The sequence below is a fragment of the Symphalangus syndactylus genome, chromosome 6 (assembly GCF_028878055.3).
Source record: "Symphalangus syndactylus isolate Jambi chromosome 6, NHGRI_mSymSyn1-v2.1_pri, whole genome shotgun sequence".
Taxonomy (NCBI): Eukaryota; Metazoa; Chordata; class Mammalia; order Primates; family Hylobatidae; genus Symphalangus; species Symphalangus syndactylus.
This window is the reverse complement of record NC_072428.2, coordinates 61419375-61445318: the sequence shown is the minus strand read 5'-3', so window position 1 is coordinate 61445318 and position 25944 is coordinate 61419375. Positions and strand designations below refer to the sequence as shown.

At 37.8% G+C, this 25944-nt stretch overlaps 1 protein-coding gene and 1 pseudogene across 1 annotated transcript in view; both read left to right on the top strand.

Moving 5' to 3' along the window:
• Positions 1-25944, top strand: part of TENM4 (teneurin transmembrane protein 4) — a 3069169-nt gene that overhangs the window by 988694 nt on the left and 2054531 nt on the right. The gene's annotated exons all lie outside the window — the stretch shown is intronic.
• On the top strand, positions 23200-23817 carry LOC129484682 (ADP-ribosylation factor-like protein 6-interacting protein 1; annotated as a pseudogene).

The following is a 25944-nucleotide window of genomic DNA, read 5'->3' as shown; positions in this document are numbered from 1 at the left end:
GGAGGGCTGATTTTGTATAAATTCTAGAGGAGAGTCTAACAGCTTAAGGGGCCTTGTAGAATGCACAGTATTTAGTCTTCAGTCTTGTTTTCAAACTTTATTAAATCTGTGAAGCTGTGCGTGATCCCCTGAACAGAATACAATTTTTTCTTCCTTTGAACACCTTTTGCACTTTCATACAGTTCTTATGGCCAAAGTATAACATTCCTTTGTGGAGAAGAAAAAAGAAACTGAAAGCAGCATGGCAGCCCAGAGCACAGTGGCTAGAGAGGGGAGGATTACACAAACATGATTCACGGAGGTGTGAGAACCAGGAGGATGCTTCTCACTTCTCAAGTGGTTAGAAACAGATATAGTCTTGCCAACCCAAGGTAACTGGAGTTAGATAGGTAGGGTGCTCTGGTTCTGGATCATGTATCTGTCTGTCACTAAGAATGTCACTAAGCATGTTATTAAAATGCCATGAAAGTTTCCAGGGTCCCAGTTAAACAAGTGTGAGTAGTGCTCCAATAACATAAGAGAACCAGGGAATTAACACTCAGGAAACAAGAACTGGACAACACTGGAATATAACGCTGGCCAGGCATGGTGGCTCACGCCTGTAATCCCAGTGCTCTGGGAGACTGAGGCAGGAGGATCACTTGAGGTCAGGAGTTCAAGACCAGCCTGGACAACATGGTGAAACCCCATCTCTACTAAAAATGCAAAAATTAACCAGGTATGGTGGCGTGCACCTGTAATTTCAGCTACTTGGGGGGCTGAGGCAGGAGAATCGCTTGAACCGCGGAGTTTCAGTGAGCCAAAATGTCACCACTGCACTCTAGCCTGGATGACAGAGTGAGACTCCATCTCAAAAAACAAAACAAAACAAAAAGACTGAAATATAATGGGAAAAATCAGCTTAATTGCAGGTCAGGTACCAGGCCTCAAGTTAAAAGTTAGGCGCTACATCTTATTAGTAAGACTAATATTAGATCCTACCACTTGCTAAGATGATGAAATAATTTACAATTATTATTAAAAAGTACCCAATTTAAAAATGGGCAAAATATTCAAATAGATACTTCACTAAAAAAGATATAGGGATGACTCATAAACACATAAAAAGATCTCAACATTATTAGTCATCTAGGAAATGCAAATCAAGACCACAATAATATACTATTTAACATCCACTAGAATTACTATAATAAAAAAAGACAATAACAAGTGTTGACAATGATGTGGATAAATTGATACCCTTATAACATTGCTGGTAGAAATATAAAATGGTACAAGTGTTTTTAAAAAAAAAATTTTAGCAATGTCTTTAAAAAGTTAAATGTAAATGTATCATGAACCTATATTTTCACTCCTAGAAATCTACCCAAGGTACTGAAAACATGTCTGGACGAAAGCTTGCATGTAAATATCTATAGAAGCATTATTCATAATAGTCAAAAATGGAAAACAACTCAAATTTCTGTTTCTTAGTAATTAGATAAACAAAATCTGTTATATCACAAAATGGAATACTATTCAAGTAAAAGAAATTAGTGATACATGCTAAAACAGGAATGCATCTAAAATATATGTGCGCTAAGCGATAGAAGCTAGACATACAAGACCACATACTACAAGACTCCATTTATATAAAAGGATCAAATCTATACTGATTGAAAGTAAGTTAGTGATTTCTTGAGACTGGGGATGAGAAAAGAAGCGGCTGCAAATTGCAAGAGAAAATTTTGGATGTTAATAAAAATATTTAAAATTGCATTATGTTAATGGTGGCAAAACTGTATTTAATATCAAAAGATAATTGAATTGTAGAATTCAGTTAAAAATGGGTAAATATTATAGAATATAAATTATTTCTCAATAAACTTTATATGTATATATGTGTGTGTATATATACATAAATTTTAATGGTCTAGATTTTGTAGATAATCAGTGACAGGACAAGGACTCACATTTAGTGTGCTGGATTCAAATTCTGGGTTCTGTAACTAAAAGTGGAATCCATTATAGGCATCTTTAACTTATGCAAATTCATGTCAAATACTCAGAAAACCCAATAAACATATAAATAAAACAAACATGAAGTGTTAGAATTTCTTGATTTATTCTATTATTCGTCCAGGCTTTGGCTCCTACTGTGTGTGGTGGAGAGAGGAGAAGAAACTGCAGCCAAAATGCAATAAAAATAAAAACACTATATTTTCAGGAATATTTCAATCTTTCGAAGAATTATTTTGATTGTGCAATGATTTGACAATATGTATGAATTTAGAACTTAACCTTCATGTAATATGATTTCATTATGTTAAAAATTCTTCAGACTTTAGGACAAACCTATAAAAACTATGAATATTTATCTTTAAGATATAAAAAGTCCATTAAATTGCTTGAAAATATAGAATACATATATGGTGGAACCCTAACTGTTGTTTAACTAAAACTACTTCTGCTTTCTACTGTAGAGAAAATAAATGTACCTTTAAGTGCTATTTATACTGTGGCACACGGAATAATGGCTCCAAAAGATGTCCACAACCTAATCCCCAGAACCTGTGACTATGTTGCTTTCCATGGCAAAAAAAATAAAAAAAATAAAAAATTCGTATCTGCTTAAGTTAAAAATCTGAGATGAGGAGATTACAAGGACAAAGGTCTAAATGAATAAAATAGGGAGTCAGGAAACTCAGAGGAAGGGGAGAAGATATAATGACAGACCCAGATTCAGAGAAAAAGAAGGAGAATTGAAGGTGCTACACTGCTGGCTTTGGAGATAGAAGAAGTGGCCATGAGTCAAAGAATGCAGGCAAATTCCAGAAGCTGGAAAAGCCTAGGAAATGTATTCTCTAGAGCCTTCAGAAGGAATGCAGCCAACACCTTTATTTTTACCCCCATAATAACCATTTCAGACTCCTGGCCTTCAGAACTGTACAATAATAAATTTGTGAAGAATGTCATTGGTATTTCATTGTATGACAATGATGTTCACTTTTACCACTTTCATTTAATACAGTACTGGAAGTTCTAGCCAGAGCAATAAGAAAAGAGATAGAAATAAAGTCCATCCAAACTGGAAATGCAGAGGTCAAATTGTCCTTGTTTATAGACAATTGGTCTTATATTTAGTAAAACCTAAATAATTCATCAAAAAACTATTATATTCATAAACAAATTCAGTAAGTTTACAGGCTATAAAATCAATATGCAAAAATTAGAAGCATTTCTACATGCCAACAGTGAGCAATGTGAAAAAGAAATCAAGAAAGCAATCTCATTCATAATAGCTACAAAAGAAAAAAATACCTAGGAATAAATTTAACCAAAGAAATGAAAGATATCTACAATCAAAACCATATACCAATGATGAAAGAAATTGAAGACACACAAAAAATAGAAAGATATTCCATGTTCACAAATTAGAAGAGACAATATTGTTAAAATGTTCATACTACCCAAATCAATCTACAGATTCAATGCAATCCCTACCAAAACGCCAATTACATTCTCAAAAAAAAAATTCTAAAATTTATATGGAACCACAAAAGACCCAGAATAGCCAAAACAATCCTGAGCAAAACAAAACAAAACAAAACAAAACAAACAGAAAAGCTGGAAGCATTTCACTACCTGATTTCAAATTATACTACAAAGCTATATTAGCCAAAACAGCAGAGTACTGGCAGAAAAACTGACACATAGACCAATGGAACAGAATAGGAAACCCAGAAACAAACCCATGCATTTACAGTCAAATCATTTTGGACAAAGGTACCAGAAATATTTATTGGGAAATGACCAGTCTCTTCAATAAACGGTTCTGGGAAAACTCAATATCCACATATAGTAGAATGAAACTAGACTCTTATCTCTCACCATATACAAAAATCAAATCAAAATGGATTAAAGGCTTAAATGTAAGACCTGAAACTATGACACTTCTAGAAGAAGACATTGGGGAAGTGCTTCAGGACATTAGTCTCAGCAAGGAAATGTCTTGATTAATACCTCAAAAGCACAGGCAAACAAAGCAAAAATTGACAAACAGGATTTCATGAAGCTAAATAGCTTCTGTACAGCAAAGGAAACAATCAACAAAGTGAAGAGACAACCCACAAAATGGGATATAATATTTGCAAACTATCCATCTGACAAGGGCTTAATAACTAGAATACATAAGGAACTAAAACAACTCAATAGCAATAAAACAATAATTCAATTAAGGAATGGGCAAAAGATCTGAATAGATATTTCTAAGAAGAAGATATGCAAATGACAAACAAGTATATGAAAACATTCTCAACATCAAAAATCATCAGGGATATGCAAATATAAACAGCAATGATATATCACCTCACCCCAGTTAAATGGCTATTATCAAAAAGACAGAAAATAAATGCTGGTATAGATGCAGAGAAAGGGAAATGCTCATATACTATTGGTGGCTATAAATTAATACAGTCACTATGGAAAACTATGGAGATTTCTCAAAAAACTAACAATAGAACCACCATATGATTCATCCATTCCACTGGTGGGTATATGTCCAAAGGAAAAAAAAAAAGCAAATCAGCATGTCAAAAAGGTATCTGCACATCCATGTTTATCATAGCACTATTCACAATAGTCAAGATATGGGATCAACCTAAGAGTCCATTAACAGATTAATGAAAAGAAGATGTGGTACATATACACAATAGAATGCTATTCTGCCATACAAATGAATGAAATCCTTCATCTGCAACAACATGGATGGAACTAGAGGACATTCCTTTAAGTGAAATAAGCCAGGCACAGAAAGACAAGTGTTGCATATTCTCACTCATGTGGAAACAAAAAATTGATCTCATGAAGGTAGTGAATAGAATGGTGGCTACCAGAGGCTGAAAAGGGTAATGGGGAGGGGAGGACAAAGAGGGATTGGTTAACGGGTACAAAAATACAGTTAGATAGAAGGAATAAGATCTAATATTAAGTAGCACAACAGGGTTACTATAGTTAGTAATAATTTGTTGTATATTTCAAAACAATGAGAAGAGCAGATCTGAATGTTTCCAGCACAAAGAAATGATAAATGGTTGAGCCGATGGATATCCCAATTATGCAGATTTGATCATTACACATTATATACTTGTATCAAAATGTCACATTTGCCCCTAAATATGTACAACTATTATGGATCTACAAAAATTAAAAATAAAATAAAGGAATATCTGATCTGGTTTTCTTCACAATTCTCCACCAAATATTTTGTCAGAAAAAAAATTAAAAATAAAAAGACAACTAAGAAAATTCTAATTCAGATTAAACTTAATTCAATATGGTAAGTTAAACAATGATTTCACATAATTCTAAGAAATTGTCTCTTGGAAAAAAAAATCTCCAATTGATTTCCTCTCCCCCTGTTTTCTCCTTAATACAATATTCATATGTTCAGTTTAGAAAGCCTTCAGCTCCAAGTGTTCCATTATCATGAAATTAAATAAATATTAAGCATGAAGTTAGGAGGTTGGCACCTTTTGGCATTTCGTAAGTCCTCAAATAATGTCACGGTCAGTGCTTCTGAATTTCTTTTGGCCCTGGGTTCATGGTTACAGGAAGGCTGGGCACATATTCAAAACAAGAAGAATAGGAATATAGTAAGACAGAACCAGAAGCATCTGTCTCTTGTGTTAGGAAAAGCAAAAGATTGTCTAGAGAATATCATCATGGTTCATTACCTTAAGCTGGATCCATTTCTAACTGAAAAAAAGAAGTTGGGGAGGGTGCACACAACATGAGGGAAAAACTGTAGGGCTTCTGTGAAATCACGGCAGTGGGGAGCCTCAGGGTTCCTAGGCAATGCATCCTAGTCCCTGGCACAGTGGCCGTGATCCACTTGCTGCTTGCTTGCCCGCCTTTACCACTAAAACCAGGGCATCTCATTGTTTAGTTTCTTCCTTGGCTCGACAGAACTGTGGCTTGGATCTGCAGCTCCTCTACCAAACAAAAATTGTATCATCAGTGTAAGCAACCTGAAAATATTTGGAAGAAAAATTTGTAGATGGCTCCAAAAGACCAAATTCTCCCCAAATATGAAGCATCTGCCTTCAAGTAACTGTGCCTATACACAGACTTATTTATAGGCCAAATAAAGTTTCTAAAATATTTCTTGTTTTACAATGAAATCAGAAAGTGGCTCAACATGATGTAGGATCAGTTGTACCAATAGCTTTTTTTCCTTGCAGATCCCTACGGTAGAAGGGGAAAATCAATCAACCAATCAATCAATCAGTCAATCCATCAAACCTAACTTTGTCAAAGTCTCTTCCTAAAACAGCTCATTGTTAGGATTAGAATATGGGCTACACGAAAGTTCAAAGACATTTCTTCTTCTTCATTCCCCCATCTTCAACAGCAGACTGGGAGTGATCAGAACTAAAAAGTGATTTTTTTCCTCAGAAATTAAAACAAGATGTTTCTTCTTCCCCACCTTCTCCAAACTGACAGTCATGGGTGACAGTAACCCATGTCAAAAAACCTTGTATCACCAGAATGAAAACTGACAAAGAGAGTCTGTCAATTTCCCTTTGTTCTCTATTTACAGTTATGAGGGAAAAATGATTTATGATTATTGTAATTATATCTCTCCTTAGGAGAGCTACACTAATTACATAATTTTTTTAGCCATTTTTTCTTTTTACAAGCTCTTACTTAGTCTAAATTGAAATGTATTTAGCAATTTTGTACTCAGTTACTTTTCAAACGTCTGTGTGGGTCACAAATTGAATGATCTGAGATCACTTAATGCATCAAATTTGTTCATGATAAGCATAAAACTCCCGGGCTTATATATTCACAACTGTGATGGAAAGAGTTTCGCTCAATAGATAGGATCTTCATAGATGTTTTGAGGGAGTCTGCAGGAAATGAGTTTTGGGCAAAATTGTTTTTAATCTGTAGTTACACGGTAACAGCCATGAACCTTAGGAGTCAGCCTGGTATGTATTAGCTGAGTTAATATTACCAGCAACCTATTCCTTTCATTTTATGACTTTATATCACATTATAACTCTGGCTTTCTCCGTTGTCTTTTGTGTATTCATCTTTTTTCTTTTTTATGGTTCTATTCTTCTGTTGCCTCCCCTGCTACAGAAACTACCAGGGGCCATAGAGGTAATAGAATATTGTTTCAAATTTAACATTTCCTGGAGATAAAGTTTCTGTGTTGCTTGCTTTAAAGAATGTATTTTTAAAGTACTATTCTTTCTAAAAATAGTTTTATTTAGACAGCATCATAGCAATTGCATCTAGAAATTGAAAATGTTCAGCATAGTAGAAATTGTTGAGAGAGGAAACACAATTCCACACCCTCCAACAGACACCTCCAAAGATAAGTAGACCTTATTGAAGAAATTGAATTTATGTTTTTAAACACTGTTCTTTACCTAGTATCTAAATAATTCTGCATTCTCAGAAAACATTTAAGTGTTTTATTTGTCATCCTATTGAATCTTCTCATCTATAAAGTGTGTGTTGTTATTTTCACTTTAAGTATAAGGAAACTGAAGCTCAGGAAAGTGAATGAACTTTTCTGGCATCAAACAACTATTAAGTGAAGAAAGCATTTCAATGGACATCTTTCTGTCTCTGCATTACCCAAATGCCTCTCTTTAATCCTCCTGAAGTCCATATGAACTTGGTATTAAGCCCCATTTACAGACTAGAAAACTAGTGATAGAGAGATGGAGTTACATGCCAGTAACCCCATGAACCACCCCCCTACAATTTTATTTTTTTTAAAGCGATGTGTTAGTAACCTTTATTAAAGCATACCTGAAGGAAAATGTCCATGTGTGTTTCAAATTTAAAAAATAATTCAATATAAAAGAAAATTTTCAAAGAACTCTATCCCATGCAGGGGCCCAGGATTACATCAAATTTAATGAACAATTGAAAGAAAGAAGGCAGCAGGGGAGAAAGTTTGGATTATCACAAATAAATGAATTGTTTAGTTTACTCAAAGAAAAAGGAAAAGCAAAAGAGGGGATAGGTCCAAATGTTGTCATAGCAAACAATGGCAAAGTGAGGTTGATTCCCCATGTTGTCTAAAGTAAATGACCACATCACCTTGACTGCTTATTTGAGAATAACAAAATCACATGCTCATGAACGTATTTATCCATATGAATTAAGTATTGAAAATATTAAGTTTACCACAATATTTCATGCTAACAAATAATAGGAAAATCAGCGTGTTTTTCTTTTCTCTGTGTTTTTATTTGCATTGACTTAAGACCTTGTGGATCCCACCAAATGACTGGATTGAAATGCTAATGGCCGAGAGGGGTGGCTCACACCTGTAATCACAGCACTAGATCACCTGAGGTCAGAAGTTCAAGACCAGCCTGGCCAACATGGTGAAACCCTGTCTGGTGCCTGTAATCTCAGCTACTCAGGAGGCTGAGGCAGGAGAATTGCTGGAACCCGGGAGGTGGAGGTTGCAGTGAGCTGAGATTGCACCATTGCCCTCCAGCCTGGGTCAACAACAGTGAGACTCCGTCTCAAAAAAAAGAAGAAAAAAGAAAAATGCAACTTTTCTTTGAGATTAGGAGGTGGAAACGGGATCAGTGGGGTATTTTATATTTATCTATCATTACAAAACAAGAGCTTTCTATACAATAGTTATTTCTCATAGTTGTTTCATAAGAAACTCACAGAAAGCAATTTATTTAGGGCAGTTTTCATTGCAAATAATGATTTTGGATATTCATGTTGAAAAACGGTAAAACGACATTTGGCACATAAAAAAACTTTTTTTTTTTTTAAATAAAGAACAAATTCTAAAATTTGTGGAAAAATACTTCTATACATATGTATTGACAGAGTTAAAGTACAAAATTTGGGAAAGTAGGAATTTAATTTAATTTTACATAAGTTGAATTCCCCAAATAGGTAAGCCTTTAAAATTGTCATTAATAGGTTGCTCTGGGGAAAAGGAAAAAGGAGTAAAGGAGGAAGAACAAGCATGAGAAACAAATGATACTAATTCCCAAGTCATTTATATTCTAGCAGGGGAACAATAATAGTTTCCTCAATAATTTAAACACATGTATCACTTAACTTTTTAAAATTATCTTGCCATGCCATGCTGCCCTATCAAAAACTGTGAGTGACAGGCAGGACACTAGTTATGTTTTTCCCCCAGTTTACGTATGAGAAGGGGATGGGAATCTTGAAAGACGTTACATGAGGGGCTTAGGTCACTCAGCAGAACCACAGGACAGAACAGGGACTTTTCCCCTCTTTGCATTTCAAAGGTTATAAATGGTATAGAGGAATTTAACATATTTGGAATGTTCACACACTCAGAGCCTTCCCTCTGTCTTTGAAATCTCTCATCTTTCCTTTCTTCTCTCTCCAAGCGTGCAGGATCTTCAGAATCTTCAGAGAAACATAAAGACAACTGGGGCAGAGTGGTAATAATTTTTGTTTTCACCGATGAAACTAATGCAAAAATATTTGGGAAAACAATGAAAGTTGAGTAAAAGGAGGAAGTTTCATTATTGATCATATCCACAGCAGCAGAGGTAGATCTTTTTAGAGTCTGCTTTACATCTTGCAGTGGACAAAGATATTGGGAGGTCTGCTGAGAATACACAGGATGGATGGTGTTGCTCCCAAAGTTCATGTCCACCCAGAACCTCATAACAGGGCCTTATCTGAAAATAGGATGTTTGCAGACGTAATTAGGTAAGATGAGGCCATACCGGTTTTGGATGAGGATGAAATCTATTGACTAGTTTCCTTGTAAGGAGAGGGGAGAACACATGGAGACACACACACACACACACACACATACATACACACATACACACATACGGAGGGAAGAAGGCCATGTGAAGATGGAGCTGGAGATGGGAGGGAAAAAGACACAAGACAAGGGATGCAGAAGATTTCTGAGAGCCTTCAGAAGCTAGGAAGTGCCAAGGGCAGATTTCCCACTAAAGCCTTCAGAAGGAGCATTGCCCCACTGAAACCGCAGTTTCAGACTTTCAGCCTCCAGAACTGCGATGGATTGAATATCTCTTGTTTTAAGCCACCCAGTTTGTGGTACTTTGTTATGGCAGCCCTAGAAAATACATGGAAACTAGAAAGAAGAAAAGCAACAAGATCCTTCACCATTTTCAGAAAGTACACTTAACTTAGGAAAAGTGTAGAAGGGAGGAGGGGATATGGGAGGAATAGGTGTGGGAATGGTTAGTAGAGGAAATTGCCAAAGAGAGAAATCTTATTTATCAGGTGACTCTAATGTTCCAAGCTCTCTATCTGTCCTTTTACATGTGTTTTCTCTCTTGATTTTACCCCAATTCTGTGCTATAGAAAATGTTGACACCATTTTGTACATTAAGACTTAGAGAGACTAGTGTCTGGGTCAAAGTCACAAAAAAATAAATGACAAAATCAAGAGTCAAATCCATGTTTCCTGATTCTTAGACTGGTGTTACTTTGCCTTAAGCCTATAATTAAATAATCCAAGAATGTAGTAAATATTTCTTCCCTTGAGACTTTTAAAACAAGTCAGGACATAGTAATAGGGAACTCTCAGGAGGAATAGTTCTCTCTGGGCAGAGAGATGAAATTGGATATCCTAATAGATCTTTTCCAAGTCTAATTATGCTCACTCTGTGAAAGGCGCTGGCTAAATGCAAGTTCATTATCATTTTATTCTAACTTAACTGGAAAACAAGATTGATTGACATGTTGGAGGTATTCAACACTTATATGCAGGAAATTTAGGAGACTTTAAACACATTCAAAAAGGCTTTTCTTAAGATAGCTCATGCTGCTTTTTACAGTGAAATACTCTGCACCAAAACAGATGCTTCCTAAAATTTTATACCGCTGCTCTTCCTAAGCAGATGACCTTAATGTGCTCAAGACCATGGAGGCAATGGGCAGCTTTTTTTTTTTTTTTTTTTCTTTTTTTTTTGAGACGGAGTCTCGCTCTGTCGCCCAGGCTGGAGTGCAGTGGCGCAATCTCGGCTCACTGCAAGCTCCGCCTCCTGGGTTCATGCCATTCTCCGGGCAGCCTTCTTAACTTGGAAGGGAAAAGAAACACTGTGACTTCTTATCTATTCCTCCGTGTCCACAGATGAGTTTTTGCTCATTTTCGTTGCTTTTCAAATGTTCCGATTCTGACCTCTATTCACAATGGAAAATAGGAACACTATACATTTTGATTGTAGTTTCAAGTATCTTCATGTAGTTTGTTTTATCCAATGCCCAGTACAACCTGCAATACTCATGTTTCAGAGAAGGAAGAGCATCCCACAATGAAAGTGACTTTGTGCAAAATCACATATGGTGACAGTCAGGATTGAATTCATAGCATTGTAAGGCTATTTCAGTCCCAAGGAAAAAAAAAAAAAACACTCGGTTTTAACCAAAATAAGTTTAACATTTACTTTGGTTGTTTCTATGCAAAACAAAAGAAAACAAAATCTTGGTAAAACTATGGAGTCTGCAAATTGTGTTTGTTATCCACCTTTGGTGTTTCTGAGATGTATTCTAGGTATGTAGAGCTCTTTTAAGAGAAAACACATCCCAAGAAGAATAGATTCTTAAAAAGTATATCTTATTGAAGGAGTGATATACTTCTCACCAGTTCATTCAGGATAATGATTTGTTTGCAAAAATAAGTTTTGTTCCCTTCGTGTATATAACTCTCTTTAATATTATTCCTGAATAATACTTGAAGTAATTATATTTGGGGGGGAGTTTTTAAAGTCAGTAATATAATTGTAAAACTGACATCTTTTTGTACCCCTCATCTTGATATGTAAAACAATTTAAAAAATCAATATGTAGGTATACTTGAAGGGTGGTTTGGACACTAGTTATTGATCCCTACCTACGGTACATGAAGCTCTAACCTAGAAGTGAATGGGAGACTTTCTGTGCTGATTCAACAAATTTCCTGAGTACAAAAGAAGCCATTATCTTGAGAAGCATCCTAGATTTCTCTCATTTGCCTTCTAACACCAATCATTCAGTCCTATGGATTCTACTGCCTGAATATAAGTCAAGTGCACCAGTTCTGCCCATCACTCTGAACCAATGCCATTCAAGCCACTGTTTTTCATTTGGGCCAATGAAACTTATCTCTAGACCTCCTATTTGTCATCCACCCTCCACAGTGCTATCAGAATGCCTATAAAGCTCAAATATGATCACATCACTCAGGTGACTATAATCATTCAATAAAGCCCAGTGCTCTCAAGATAAAGTCCTTACTCCATACTATATGCAGGTCCCTTCATGTTCTGGCTCTAGTCCCAAGTCTCTCCTCTCCATCCTCTCTATTCTGTCTTCTTTCCACTCCTCCCTGTCATATACATATTCTACCACTCATTGCTATAGCAATACTGAGCTATTTTCAATTCAAGGGAGACTACGGGCTCCCAAATCTCTAGACTTTCATGCATACTGATTCGTACAATATTTATAGGTCAGGCGCGGTGGCTCACGCCTGTAATCCCAGCACTTTGGGAGGCTGAGGTAGGTGGATCATGAGGTCAGGGGTTTAAGACCAGCCTGGCCAAGATGGTGAAACCCCATCTCTACTAAAAATACAAAAATTAGCTGGGCGTGGTGGCAGGCACCTGTAATCCCAGCTACTCGGGAAGCTGAGACAGAGAATTGATTGATCCCAGGAGGCAGAGGCTGCAGTGAGCTGAGATCACACCACTGCACTCCAGCCTGGATGACAGAGTGAGACTCCATCTCCAAAAAAAAAAAAAAAAAATTGTCCAACTGTGAAAGTTGCACCTGTTCTTCATGTTTTAGCAGAGGGGTCATTTCATCTATGAAGATTCTCTGAGTACTGACCCCAACCATGGCTCTTGCTACATCTTGAAGCATTTCATTATCTGAGTGTCTTCCTATGCTGTCCCATACAATCGTAGTTACTATGTGGTTGGTTGGTCCTTCCCACAATCACCTGTCATTTAGATCAGTGGTCCCCAAACTTTTTGGCACCAGGAACCAGGTTCGTGGAAGATAATTTTTCTACAGACGGGTGGGGATGATTAAGGGATGAAACTGTTCCACTTCAGATCATCAGGCATAAGATTCCCATAAGGAGCACACAACCTAGATCCCTTGCATGCTCAGTTCACAATAGGGTTCATGCTCCTATGAGAATCTAATGCTGCTCTTGATCTGACAGCAGGCAGAACTCAGGTGGAAATGCTCACTTGCCTGCCACTCACCTCCTGCTGGGCTGCCTGGTTCCTAACAGGGGGCTTGTGGACCCCTAATTTAGAATAGTCAAAATTTTAGAGATATGGTTTGTTGTCTTTTTCATGGTAGCATCTAGAAAGTACTGAATAAATATTTCATGGATGTGTGAATGAATGAATAGATAAGTAGCATTTCTCAAGCAAATAATGTTTCATGTTAGAAATATACCAAATAAGACATACACCTTAATGTGAATATAATTATTTACTTTGGACAGAAATATATCCCATACACTTATATTCTTTTAACTAGATCTCCCTAGCTATTCTTTATTGTCTCCTTCTCAATTCCATCTGTTCAGTACTGAATGTCATTCAATCCCCTACTTTATATGTTGAAACCCTAATTCCCCATTGTGATGGTATTTGGAGGTGAGGCTCTGGGAAAGTAATTAGGTTTAGATGAGATTATGAGAATGGGGCTCCAACACAGGACTAGTTTTTTATAAGGGGGAGGAAAGATGAGAGTTCTCTGTCACTCCCTCTCCACTGTGTGAGGGTACAGCAAGAATGTGTCCATCAGCAAGTCAGAAGGAGGGCACTCACCAATAACCAAATCTGCTGGTACTTTGATCTTGAGCGTCCAGCCTCCAGAACTATGAGAAGTAAATATCTACTGTTTAAGCCACTCAGTCTTTGATATTTTGTTACAGCAGCTTGAGCTGACTGAGACACCATCTAATGACCCTAATACGACTCTTAGAGTCTCTGCACATCTGTGAGAATAAAGGCCTCTGAAGCTGGGGGAATGCGTGTGAATAGTTGAGGCTGTTGTTAAAAGGATGCTGTTATATTCTTTGAAAGGAGCCATTTGCTCACCCTTAGTCAAGCTGTCAAAGTTTGACAGTTACAGTCAAAGGAGTACCTGGAGCTTAAAAAGGTCAGAGAAGTAAGGCTTGACCAAATTATTCCCAGATGGCTGAGGCTTGTCAATGTTATTTGAAATAATCTATACTGAAGATGCTGGAGATGAGTGCCTGCTTTAGCCCAGGAAAGTTCTATGTTCATCATGACTTCTGCATCACTCCCTACCTCTTCTTGTTCCACACATCTCTCAAAGAAGACACCTACCTATTCACTTGGCACTCCTTCTAGACCTTTTCAGGATTCCCATAGGGCAAGCCTAGCTTTTAAAAACTTGAACTTCTTAGTTAGAGGAAAGGTTGTGAAGAAAAAGTCAAAGTCTTCTGGTGTTTAAATCGTGTCTCCGCCTACAGTCTCTCTAGGCGAGGAGGGAAGAATTGAACAAGGAAGAATCCCTGGCTTAATTTGACTTTTCATTTGAACAAAGATGAAAGACTCTTTGCATTATGTTATTGATTTGTTTAACATGCATCTACCATGTGCCTACTCCATCTCAAACTCTGGGCTGGAAACTAGCTCCTTCCCTTGAGGATCTCACAAGCCAAGTGGGGATAGGGTAAGCAAGCAAATGACAGAAAACAAACTATTAAACAGCATTAATAAGTGACTACAATTATTAGAACTGGTTCATTCATTAAATCAAAAAGCATTTTCTCAGTATATACTAGGTATTTGGCTATGTGTTGAAAGCTGATATACAAAAATAATAAATGTAACATTTGTGCTCTCAAGGGACTTTCAGCTCTTATTGGAAAAACCATGCTGAGATAAACAATGAGATTACAAAAAGAAACATATTAGAAAGGAATGAATATTTCATGTTCTAGGATGTCTGTTACTGACAGATCCATCTTGTCCCTGGATCCATCTTGTCTCTGGGGCAATAAATTGCCTATATACATTAAAATGATCTGATTATTGTCCTCTTTGGCAAACTATATGTTGCTCACACCATCTACACAAGGAGAAGGCAAACAGAAAAATACAGACTGGATTCCAGGAGTGCTGGATTCTGCTTTCCACTTGTTTTCTACATACCTGTGTGGCCTTGGAGGGCAACTTGGATAGACAGCATTTTAGTGGTACGGCTGGTGTTCAGAAGCAGAACATCATTCTCTGGGGGGAACTGCTGACAGCAAGCCAAGACCTCAACCTTGACAGAGCTAGGTTATGGATACAACATTGCCTCCCCAAGTGGTTCCAAAACCCAGCTGCAGATTAGTATCACCAGGGAGCTCTTTAAAAATAGTGTTTCTGGGTGCAACCCCAGAAATATTAACTCAATATCTGTGGTGAGATCAGGAATCTGTATTTGAACACATTTCCCGAGGTAATTCTGATATACTACTTGCTTGGTATCACCAACCTTCAGTTCGAACACTGAACTCCGGCATGTCATTAAAGACCCTTCACAATCTGGCCCCAGCCTATCTCTAGAGAGAGGTTGCTTGTCATTACCATGCCACAGTCCTGCCCCAGCAATCATAAACAACATGCACTCCAGACTAACTTTTGCTTTCCAATGTTTATACACATGCCATTTCCTCTCTTATCTTTCTTTTGTTGTTTTTTTGAGATGGAGTCTCACTCTGTTGTCAGGCTGGAGTGCAGTAGTGCAATCTCAGCTCACTGAAACCTCTGCCTCCCAAGTTCAAGCGATTCTCCTGCCTCAACCTCCTGAGTAGCTGGGACTACAGGCACCCACCACCACACCCAGCCAATCTTTTTTTTTTTTTTTTTTTTTTTGAGACGGAGTCTCGCTCTGTCTCCCAGGCTGGAGTGCAGTGGCGCAATCTCGGCTCACTGCAAGCTCTGCCTCCCGGGGTTCACGCCATTCTCCTGCCTCAGCCTCTCCGAGTAGCTGGGACTACAGGCGCCCGCCACCACGCTTGGCTAATTTTTTTTTTTTTTTTGTATTTTTAGTAGAGATGGGGTTTCACTGTGGTCTCGATTTCCTGACCTCATGATCCGCCCACCTCGGCCTCCCAAAGTGCTGGGATTACAAGCGTGAGCCACCGCGCCGAGACAGGGTTTCACCATGTTGGCCAGGATGGTCTCAATCTCCTGATCCACCCCTATCAGCCTCCCAAAGTGCTGGGATTACAGGTGTGAACCACCATGCTCGGCCTCCTCTCTTGTCTTTCTAAGCACATCAAATCATGGCTTCTCATTTCAAGACATAACCCAGGTTCCTCTTGCTTGAGAAACCATTCCTGACTCCTTGAACCAGCCTTAAATACAGGTTTCTCCCAACTAGGTCATAAGAACCATGGCTATTTTTATTTATCTCTGTATCAAAATATCTAATAATTATTCTGGAAATATATTAGCTATTCAATAAGTAATTATTAAGTGAATGAACAGAAACTAGGAAGAGTGCGCAATTATCAAAACTAGGACATAACATCACAGCAGGAATTAAGTCACAGAAGGTCTGATTTAGTATCAATCTTGGGAAAATTGGGGCATTGGATAGTGTTTTCAGACAGGATAGAACCAGTTATGCTCTCAGTCTTTTATGAAGATATCCATCAAATAAGATTTAATAATATTTGGATGTGATTTTTAGCTGTTCTACCCCAACTAACTCTTTGCAAACATGATCTGTACTGTGAAGGTTTGTTCCAGATTCTGGGCATAGTCAAATAGCCTCAGAAAGTGAAAAAAAAAAAAAAAAAAAAATGGGAACAGGCGCTATCCAGGTCATTAAGTGGAAAGTATGTCATCTATATTTGTAAGTTTGCCTAAGTTCTTATTGAATATTTTTTCGTCTTCTCTCTCAACTAGGTTTGGGATGCTACTGTCCCCTCCATATAGCATGGTAATGCTCACTTGCCTACCACTCACATCCTGCTGGGCAGCCTGGTTCCTAATGGGGGGCTTGGGGACCCCTAATGTAGGATCCCCTAATACAGAGATAAATAGAAAATTGGCCATAGCTTTTTGATATGAAAATCTTACATTCAGGTAATTCTGGAGTTCAAGGCATCCCTGGAATGGTATATAGCAAACAAACAAACGAACAAACAAAACAAACAAACAAAAACCAATATTAGCTTTATGTGGGTATTAAGACTTTTTTCCAGTATACCACACAATAAGATAAGAGAAAGTATTTTATTGTATAGAATATACTAATTAATACCCAGAGCCAATTAGGATTTCAAAAGACAGGTCTTCAGTAGAACAATACCCAGAATCATAGCACCACTTTTTTTCATAATGTATATTCAAGGTATGTGTATTCATGTGGACATAGTTTAAGAAGGGCTGCCTGGAAGGCAAGGGTTCTAGACATTCATTCTAAAACTACCACCAGTCCTCATACAAAATTAAGCTCTCTGGTAAATAACGATGGGCTTTTATATCAGTAACATTGGCTAATTCTCTTATCAATCTAGGTATCCAGTTGTTCCAGAATAATTGCATCATCCACTTATAATTCTTTCTCTTTTCCTCTAGTATAAAGCATTATATCTATAAGCCTATGTGGGTAGATACAGATAGGTTTTATTTCATAAGGTAGTGATGGCAAATTTATAATTCAAGTTTTGTGTTAAGAAGTTGAAAAGTAGGTTTAGGGGAATATTGGCAATTGACCAGCAATGTTCTGTTCTGTGTGCAAGAGATGGGAAATATTGGCTCATATTCTAGATACTTGTGATCCCATCCACAAACAAACCCACAACACACTCACATTATAGATATTTACTCTACAGCATAAGACTTTGTTGTTACTGGGTATCATCAGATTCAGCTTGGGAACCTGAGTCACAGACTGGGAAAATCACGCTCAGTCTTTGACTGCTTTTTAACTCAAAAGGCCGTTAAAAAAAATCATTGAGTCAATCAAGCAAAATATCTCATTTGATGTGAGCAAAGTGAGAAATACAATTTTATGATATCTTAAAAATCAGTTAGCATATAAATAAAGTTTTTACATTTCCAAAGGCATCATGACGATAATGGAAACTTGAGTTGGTTCCAAAAGAAAAAAAAAAAAATGAGGCAAAAGATAATTTATTTTGTGTGATAAAAGTATAAAATAAAAGTTTTGGTGATTTTAACCATACTAGTGTCTACACTAAAAGAGATTAAATAAAGACAGGTGATAGATTTTGTGAGCATATGTTTATTATTATGTTGTTGTTTTCTAGTAATTTTAAAAGACCATTAGCACTAAACAATAGTGATCCTATGCTCTAGCAAATTAAAGTATAATTAGAATTAATGTGAGTAATAAATTAATTAGTTCTGAAATAAAAACACTGCCAGATGCAGTGTAATCTCATGCCTGTAATTTCAGCACTTTTGGAGTCTAAGGCAGGTGGATCACCTGAGGTCAGGAGTTTGAGACAAGCCTGGCCAACATGGCAAAACACTGTCTCTACTAAAAATGCAAAAATTAGCCAGGCATGGTGGTGCATGCCTATAGTCCCAGCCACTCGGGAGGCTGAGGCAGGAAAATCACGTGAACCCAGGAGCCAGAGATTGCTGAGATCATACCACTGCACTCCAGAAAAAAACAAACAAACAAACCAAAAAAACACCACCAATAGGTATACATTGGTAAGATTATTTTAAATAATCTCAAAGTACTCATAGGCTCATTCATTCATTTATTCATTTTATAATATGCATAAGCATGCCAAATTTCAACACTTTGATATAAAATACTTAAATGTATTTAACAGTAGCCCTGTAAATATATATTAAGATTTCACCCATTTGCCAGTTTACCAGTTAGTACAATGAAAATTAGATCGTGAAATGTTCTATGTTTACTTAGCAAATGTATGAGATGAGTCTTTATAGAGATCTCTTGATTCTGAAGCCCAGACATTATTCCACATTGTTTTTCAGAATATTTTATCCATATACATTTCTTGGGAAGATTCTCTTGGCATAAAACCTTTGAAAATCCATTATGAATTATCTTGGGATGACCAGTCTTTAAGATGTAATTTAATTGTGCTGTTTGTTTTCAGTGATTGAAACAGTTGAATTAAAGAGAGGTAAAGCTTTTATTAAATATCTCTTGTTAATGTATAATAAGTTAGAGCCAGCAGAGTTATGCAACTTGACTCAAACACCATTTTTCCATGATTTTATCTTATAAGTAATGTATTCTCTAAAATAATTTCCTGTCAGGGCCCCTCTAGCTCCCAGTCCTCTCAGCTTTGTTCTCCAGACGCAGAGCCTGCTGACTCCCCTTTCAAAATTAGCACCATTCCTGTATCTTGAACCAATCTTGTCTTTTGTGAGGAAATTAAAACAGTCCTAGTTGAGTAATTCTTTTAACATAGTATAAAGTCATCCTTTCAGAGGGGAAATGTCGTGTGTAGTAGAACCAAACAAACTTAGGTTTCAATACCAACTTGCACTTAAAAACTGTGTATCCTTGGATGAGTTATTTTTATTGCATCAAATCTATTTTCCTCTATGATAATCCTTATATAAAATTGAGAAGGCATCACGTAGCAAGCGCTGAATAATGTTACTTGCCCTCCTTAAATATTTTCACCATGATTATCAAATAAAATCATCAAGTTGTATTGTTCCGTGGTTACTTCTTAGATGATGATCAGCTTAGTATTCCCCAATGACACCAAGTTTTGAATCTAAAGAAGCCTCATAGAATTCTGGAGCAGAAGTCTCCTGATAGGCATGGAGCCTGTGCCCCACTACCTGCAGATGTACCTCCCAGGTGTGTTCTTCCCAGTGCTCTGCTGATTGGATGCCTCTGTGTCCTTAGACCATGTGCAGGGCCTGATGCAGGAAAGAGCTGAGAACCTTCCTTTAATGGAAAGCCCATGTTGTGGGGGCATAATGAGTAAGAGACAGAGGGCAAGGCATGGCAGCTCACACCTGTAATCCCACACTTTGGGAGGCCGAGGCAGGTGGATCACTTGAGGTGAGGAGTTCGAGACCAGCCTGACCAACATGGTGAAACCCCATCTCTTCTAAAAATATAAAAAAAAATTATCCAGATATGGTGGCGGGTGCCTGTAATTCCAGCTACTTGGGAAGCTGAGGGATGAGAATCGCTTGAACCCAGGAGGTGGAGGTTGCAGTGAGCCAAGATGGCACCACTGCACTCTAGCCTGGGTAACAGAGTGAGACTGTCTCAAAAAAAAAAAAAAAAAAAGAAAGAAAGAAAAAAACTGCCTGAAATGAGATTAGACAAGTTTGCAGGAGCCAGGCCATACAGGTATCCATAGAAAGGAGATCGGATTTCACTCTGAGAGTAGTAAGACACAGTGGCAGAGTTTTAAGTGAGAAACAAGATTTGATAAAATTCTTTCTCTGGCCTTGTGGTTACGGGATTTGGATCAATTCATGCAAATGACTCAAGCCCCAGTTTCCACATAACAAAAGAGAGATGCTGATATCGCAGCAACTCAACCAACAGGATGACAGTGAAAATGACATTATGTAATACACATGAAAAGCCTTACCAACATGTGTAAAGTCATATAAGTGAAAGTGTTAATAATGATAGCTACTAGAAGCCATGTTTGGCAAAATGTTATCAACCTGAAAGAAGAATATGTGCTCGTTGATTATTTGCTTTCTTTATTTTATTCAGTTGACTTTCTGTTACATAACATGAAGTTTGGAGGAATAGATTTCTGCTACTTGTGACACTCTTTAATCTTGGCTGGAGGTGGAGCAGAAGGCAACCCCACCCAGAGCATACAAATGGTTAGTGCTAGCACTGAACATAGGACCACTGAGGGAGGGAGGGCTTATGCTTTGTAACATCACAAATGGGCTGTTTTTCTGAAACTGCTAGAAGAATAGGAATTCTCTCTTTGCTGCTATTGCTTGGAAATAAGACAAAGGAGAGCTTGTGGCTTTCTATTATTTATTTATTCATTCATTTATGTGTGCCTTTGTTTATTCTACAAACTTTTTTTTTTTTTTTTTTTTTTTTTCCAAGATGGAGTTTCACTTTTGTTGTCCAGGCTGGAGTGCAATGGTGCGATCTCAGCTCATTGCAACTTCTGCCTCCTGGGTTCAAGCGATTCTCCTGCCTCAGCCTCCCGAGTAGCTGGGGTTACAGGCATGCACCACCACCCCTGGCAAATCATGTATTTTTAGTAGAGGTGGGGTTTCTCCAAGTTGATCAGGTTGGTTTCAAACTCCTAACCTCAGGTGATCCAACTGCCTTAGACTCCCAAAGTGCTGGGATTATAGGCACACAAACTTTATTGAGCATCTAGTTGATATCTTAGACCTTTTTATTTCACAGCTGTAAAAGAGGAACTAATAGCAATAATATTTATATGCACATTTCAATATATTCCAGGCATTGTACTAAAAATTTGCATGTATTATCTTGTTTAAATTTTCTAGTGTCCCCTAATGTAAATAGATATTATAATTGGGCACATTTTATATGTGAAGGATTTGAAGGTCTTTGGCCTGTCCAGATCACTCAGCTAGTAAGCATCAGAGCTGGACTTGAACTTGTCTCTATTTGACTTGAAAGCCAAAGCTCTGAACCACTACATCACATTGGCACCAACCATAGTACAAGAGAAGATGAAACGTGATAGTACATGTCACATGTTCTAGCAGTTTGGCATCTAGCCCCTCCAGCTTGTTAGAGCATGTCTTCTTCATCCTGACTTTTCCTAATTTCTACAACCCGGTAAACAAACAAACAAACGAAAACAGTTTAGCTTTCCAGCTAATTTTCCCATGGTGTAAAAACATTTAATAGGGCCGGGCGCGGTGGCTCACGCTTGTAATCCCAGCACTTTGGGAGGCCGAGGCGGGCGGATCACGAGGTCAGGAGATCGAGACCACAGTGAAACCCCGTCTCTACTAAAAATACAAAAAAAAATTAGCCGGGCGTGGTGGCGGGCGCCTGTAGTCCCAGCTACTCGGAGAGGCTGAGGCAGGAGAATGGCGTGAACCCGGGAGGAGGAGCTTGCAGTGAGCTGAGATCGTGCCACTGCACTCCAGCCTGGGCTACAGAGTGAGACTCTGTCTCAAAAAAAAAAAAAAAAAAAAAAACATTTAATAGGAAAACTATAAATAGATAAAATAACTCACAATTCCATGGTATCCCATTAGCTTAGCTTGAGTTCCCAAGGAGTGTTTAGTATGGTGGTGGCCAGCAGGATCTCGGGCCAGACAGCCTTTGTTTGAATCCTGGCTCTATATCTTACTAGCTGTATGACCTTTTTTATTTACATTCCCTGAGTTCAGAGAGATAATACTATATATCTCATAGAGTTGTTATGAGGATTAATTGTGTTTATAATTCAAAGTTCTTGGTATGGTGATTGACACATAGCTAGTGCTCAATAAATGTTAATTATTATCATAGCTGTTATTTATAAGGGAGGAGACCATCCCTCATATTGTCTTATGCCCAATTTCTGCTTCTAAAGAAAGAAGAAGTAAAAACTAAAAGGCAGAAATGGAATCCACAGGCAGATAGCCCAGTGCCGTGCCCTGGGCCTGGTAGTTAAAGATCGACCCCTGACCTAATCGGTTATGTTATCTATAGATTACAGACATTGTATAGAAAATCACTGTGAAAATCCCTGTCCTGTTCTGTTCCGTTCTAATTACTGGTGCATGCAGCCCCCAGTCACATACCCCCTGCTTGCTCAATCGATCACGACTCTCTCACATGGACCCCTTTAGAGTTGTAAGCCCTTAAAAGGGACAGGAATCGCTCACTCAGGGTGCTCGGTTTTTGGAGACGTGAGTCTGCCGATGCTCCCAGCTGAATAAAGCCTTTTCCTTCTACAGCTCGGTGTCTGAGGGGTTCTTGTCTGCGGCTCCTCCTGCTACGTTTGTGTGATACCAATGCTGTTTCAGTGGGTTCTAGTCTCAAGTTTGAAAGCAGTAAATAATTTCTTTTAGATATTATACTTACCCACATTTAATCCTCAACACCATAAACCTGAAATCTCACCTGCTGAATGACTATTCTTCTATAGCCCAAATTCGTGTGTTCTTCAGCCATGTGATAAATTGTTATTTGATGAACATTGACTCTGGTGCTGTGGTCACCGTGCAGGTCTCGGTAGGAGGGTTTACTGGGAAGGCGGCCTGCGCTCACAGAAATGGCATCTTAGAGATGATGGCAGAGGGAGATGATCGCATCACCAACCTGCTGGCTACAGAGACTGCAAGTCTGGAAAAACAGCTGCAAGGATGGGGAGAAGTGATGCTGATGCTGATAAAGTCCTCTGATGGGAAACAGCCTGGTTTCCACCTGCCATCATGGGTGTGGTTTCTTTGATGTTTCTGATTATCTACTATCTAGATCCATTTGGCTGACTACCTTGTTCCCATTCTGATGCCTAGAATTTTTGGCTCCAATAAATGGACCACTGAACAACAGCAAAGATTCCATGAAACTTGCAGTAATCTAGTAAAAACTCAAAGCAGAACTGTGGGTTGGTGGAAACGCCTCTTTACACTAAAGGAAGAAAAACCTAAGCTGTGCTTCATGACCATGATCGTTTCCCTTGCCGAGGTTGCTTAGGTGGGACAGCAAGTCCACAACCTGCTTCTCACCTGCCTGATAGTGACTTCCTTACTATTGCTTCCTGAGCTAAACCAACATGGAATCATTTCGAAGTACATTGGAGTGGCCAAAAGTCAGCTAACCAAACTTCTCAAACAAAAAGAATAGAAAAATGAATAATTCATCTACTTTATTCAGTGTGATTAATGGAGCACCCATTGCCCCTGGGAACAGTTTCTGCTGTGCTATCTGGATACTAAAAGGTTACAGAAGTAGCTCTTTGCTCTCCCTTACTGTGCTCTTAGTTAATAGAAATTCAGGCTCGCCAAGTAATGCTTTGTGCATAGTGTCTTCATGTTGCATATAGTTGAGTGTGTTCTTACCAGTTGGCCTCATGGACAACTCATTAGTGTGTATGACTTGTTTTGATTTTTCGTACCCGGGGTTAATTGAATTCTGGCTTTTAGATAACTTGCTTTTTATAGTGGTGAACCTTGCCCTTTAGTACAGTTCAAATGTCTCTGGATAATTGTTCAAGTTCATCTTTGCTTTTGCTAGATACAAGGTCTGTGGCTACAGGAAGCTGGTTCTACTGTCTGCTTCCACAGTCTACTTAAAAAACTGTCTGACTTTGTGAATATAGAGACCAAGTTTACCACTTCTGATGAAGAGACCAGTTAAGATTCATTCCTTATTCTGTTTCCTTCCCGTGGGAGAACAGGCCCCATGGAATAAAATGAAACTGATTCCATGCACTAGTATGAGTAGGTTTCTCCCTTGTGCAAAGCTTAGCAATTTGTAGGAAACTTTGACCTTTTTATTCATTAAAAGGAATGTCTGACAGGCTTAAGCTTTTGTCCCTTTGCACTTAGACTTGAAGTTAGTAAATCCTTAAAGACTTTTTAATAGCAGACTTCCAAAAGATTGCATTTAGGATTTCTAGTATACTTTTAATTTCAGATTTTCAGCTGATTTTAGCTATAGTATACAGTAGGTTAAGACTCATGTCTATGACTTTAAGACCATCAGTAAAGGAAAGCAGTCTTCTGTGTTTAGGCAAGATTCATTTCAGTAGAAGGTAATCTTATCTGACTAATTTTTGAGACCAGAATAAGCCTTTTAAGGTAAACCTCAAAATTCTCGTTTTATGGTAATACTGGCCATTTTAGTCCCCTGGGTTTGGCATGGGAGATAGTGACTACAGTGGTGTCTGACTTTTTTCCTGGAGATTTCTCCCTGAAAAATACAAGGGCTGTTTGTGAGAGCAGACTTGAGGTTATGATAGTTGGCCTCTGGTCTACAGAGATTTTGTAACTCCTTGGAAAGCTTCTTATAATCATTCTTAACTTCTCGGTAGCTAGAAATTTAGAGTAGTTGAAATCTGTAGGAATGAAATCTGTAGGAATGAGAGCCAAAAATGTGACTGACTTGGGAACAATTCTTAAACTGATTAACAGGCTGTAATATATAGTTTTGTGAATTTATTGCACCGATGTTGTACCTTGTGGTATATCTGTGACTATTAAAAAAGTGTTGTTTTCTCCTCTTTAATATTGCTGTAAACACTGGTGCCTATTGTAGCATATGTTTCATTTTTTAAAAAAATATTTTATAAGAAAACTGCCTTAATTTTACCTTACTTTCATTGTAAATAAGCCTGCCTTCCTATCTGGATTTTTTTGTGTATACGTGTTCTACTACACATATACACATTTTTTTGTGTATACATGTTCTACATAATTATTTTTGCAGTTTTAATCCTTTATTATTTCTTCTACTTTGTTTTGTGTAACAGGGGAAAAAATTTAAAAAGTTGGAATCTTAAAAAATAAATTAATTAATTCACATTGACTCTACATAACAGAGTGCACAACAGGTGCTAGAATATAAAAGAAGTTGAATCTCTGCCTTCAAGAGGTACAGGGTTTAATGAACTCTGGGTGACCATTTAGTTGTTTGTCAAGCCTCTGTGAAGGGTATCCTGACATTGAGTGGCAGTTGCAGTAGTTGACCTTCAAACTTTATATTGGAGAGTCCCCTTTGTGTTTTGTTTGTTTTTGTTTTTCCTTTTTTCTATCTCAGGCTATCTGGCAGGCTGGATCAGGCACACAATAAATGAAAGCTTTTATTATTATCTTAGAGAGGCAGCTTAGTAATACGGGGAGAGGTCAGATGTTGGTGCTAGAGATCTGAGTTCAAATCCTAGCTTTATCATTTAGGAGTTGTGATCTTGGATCAGTTATTTCACTTCTTTGAGCCTCTACCTTTATGAAGGGAAGACTATCTAACGAGGATATTGTGAAGAAA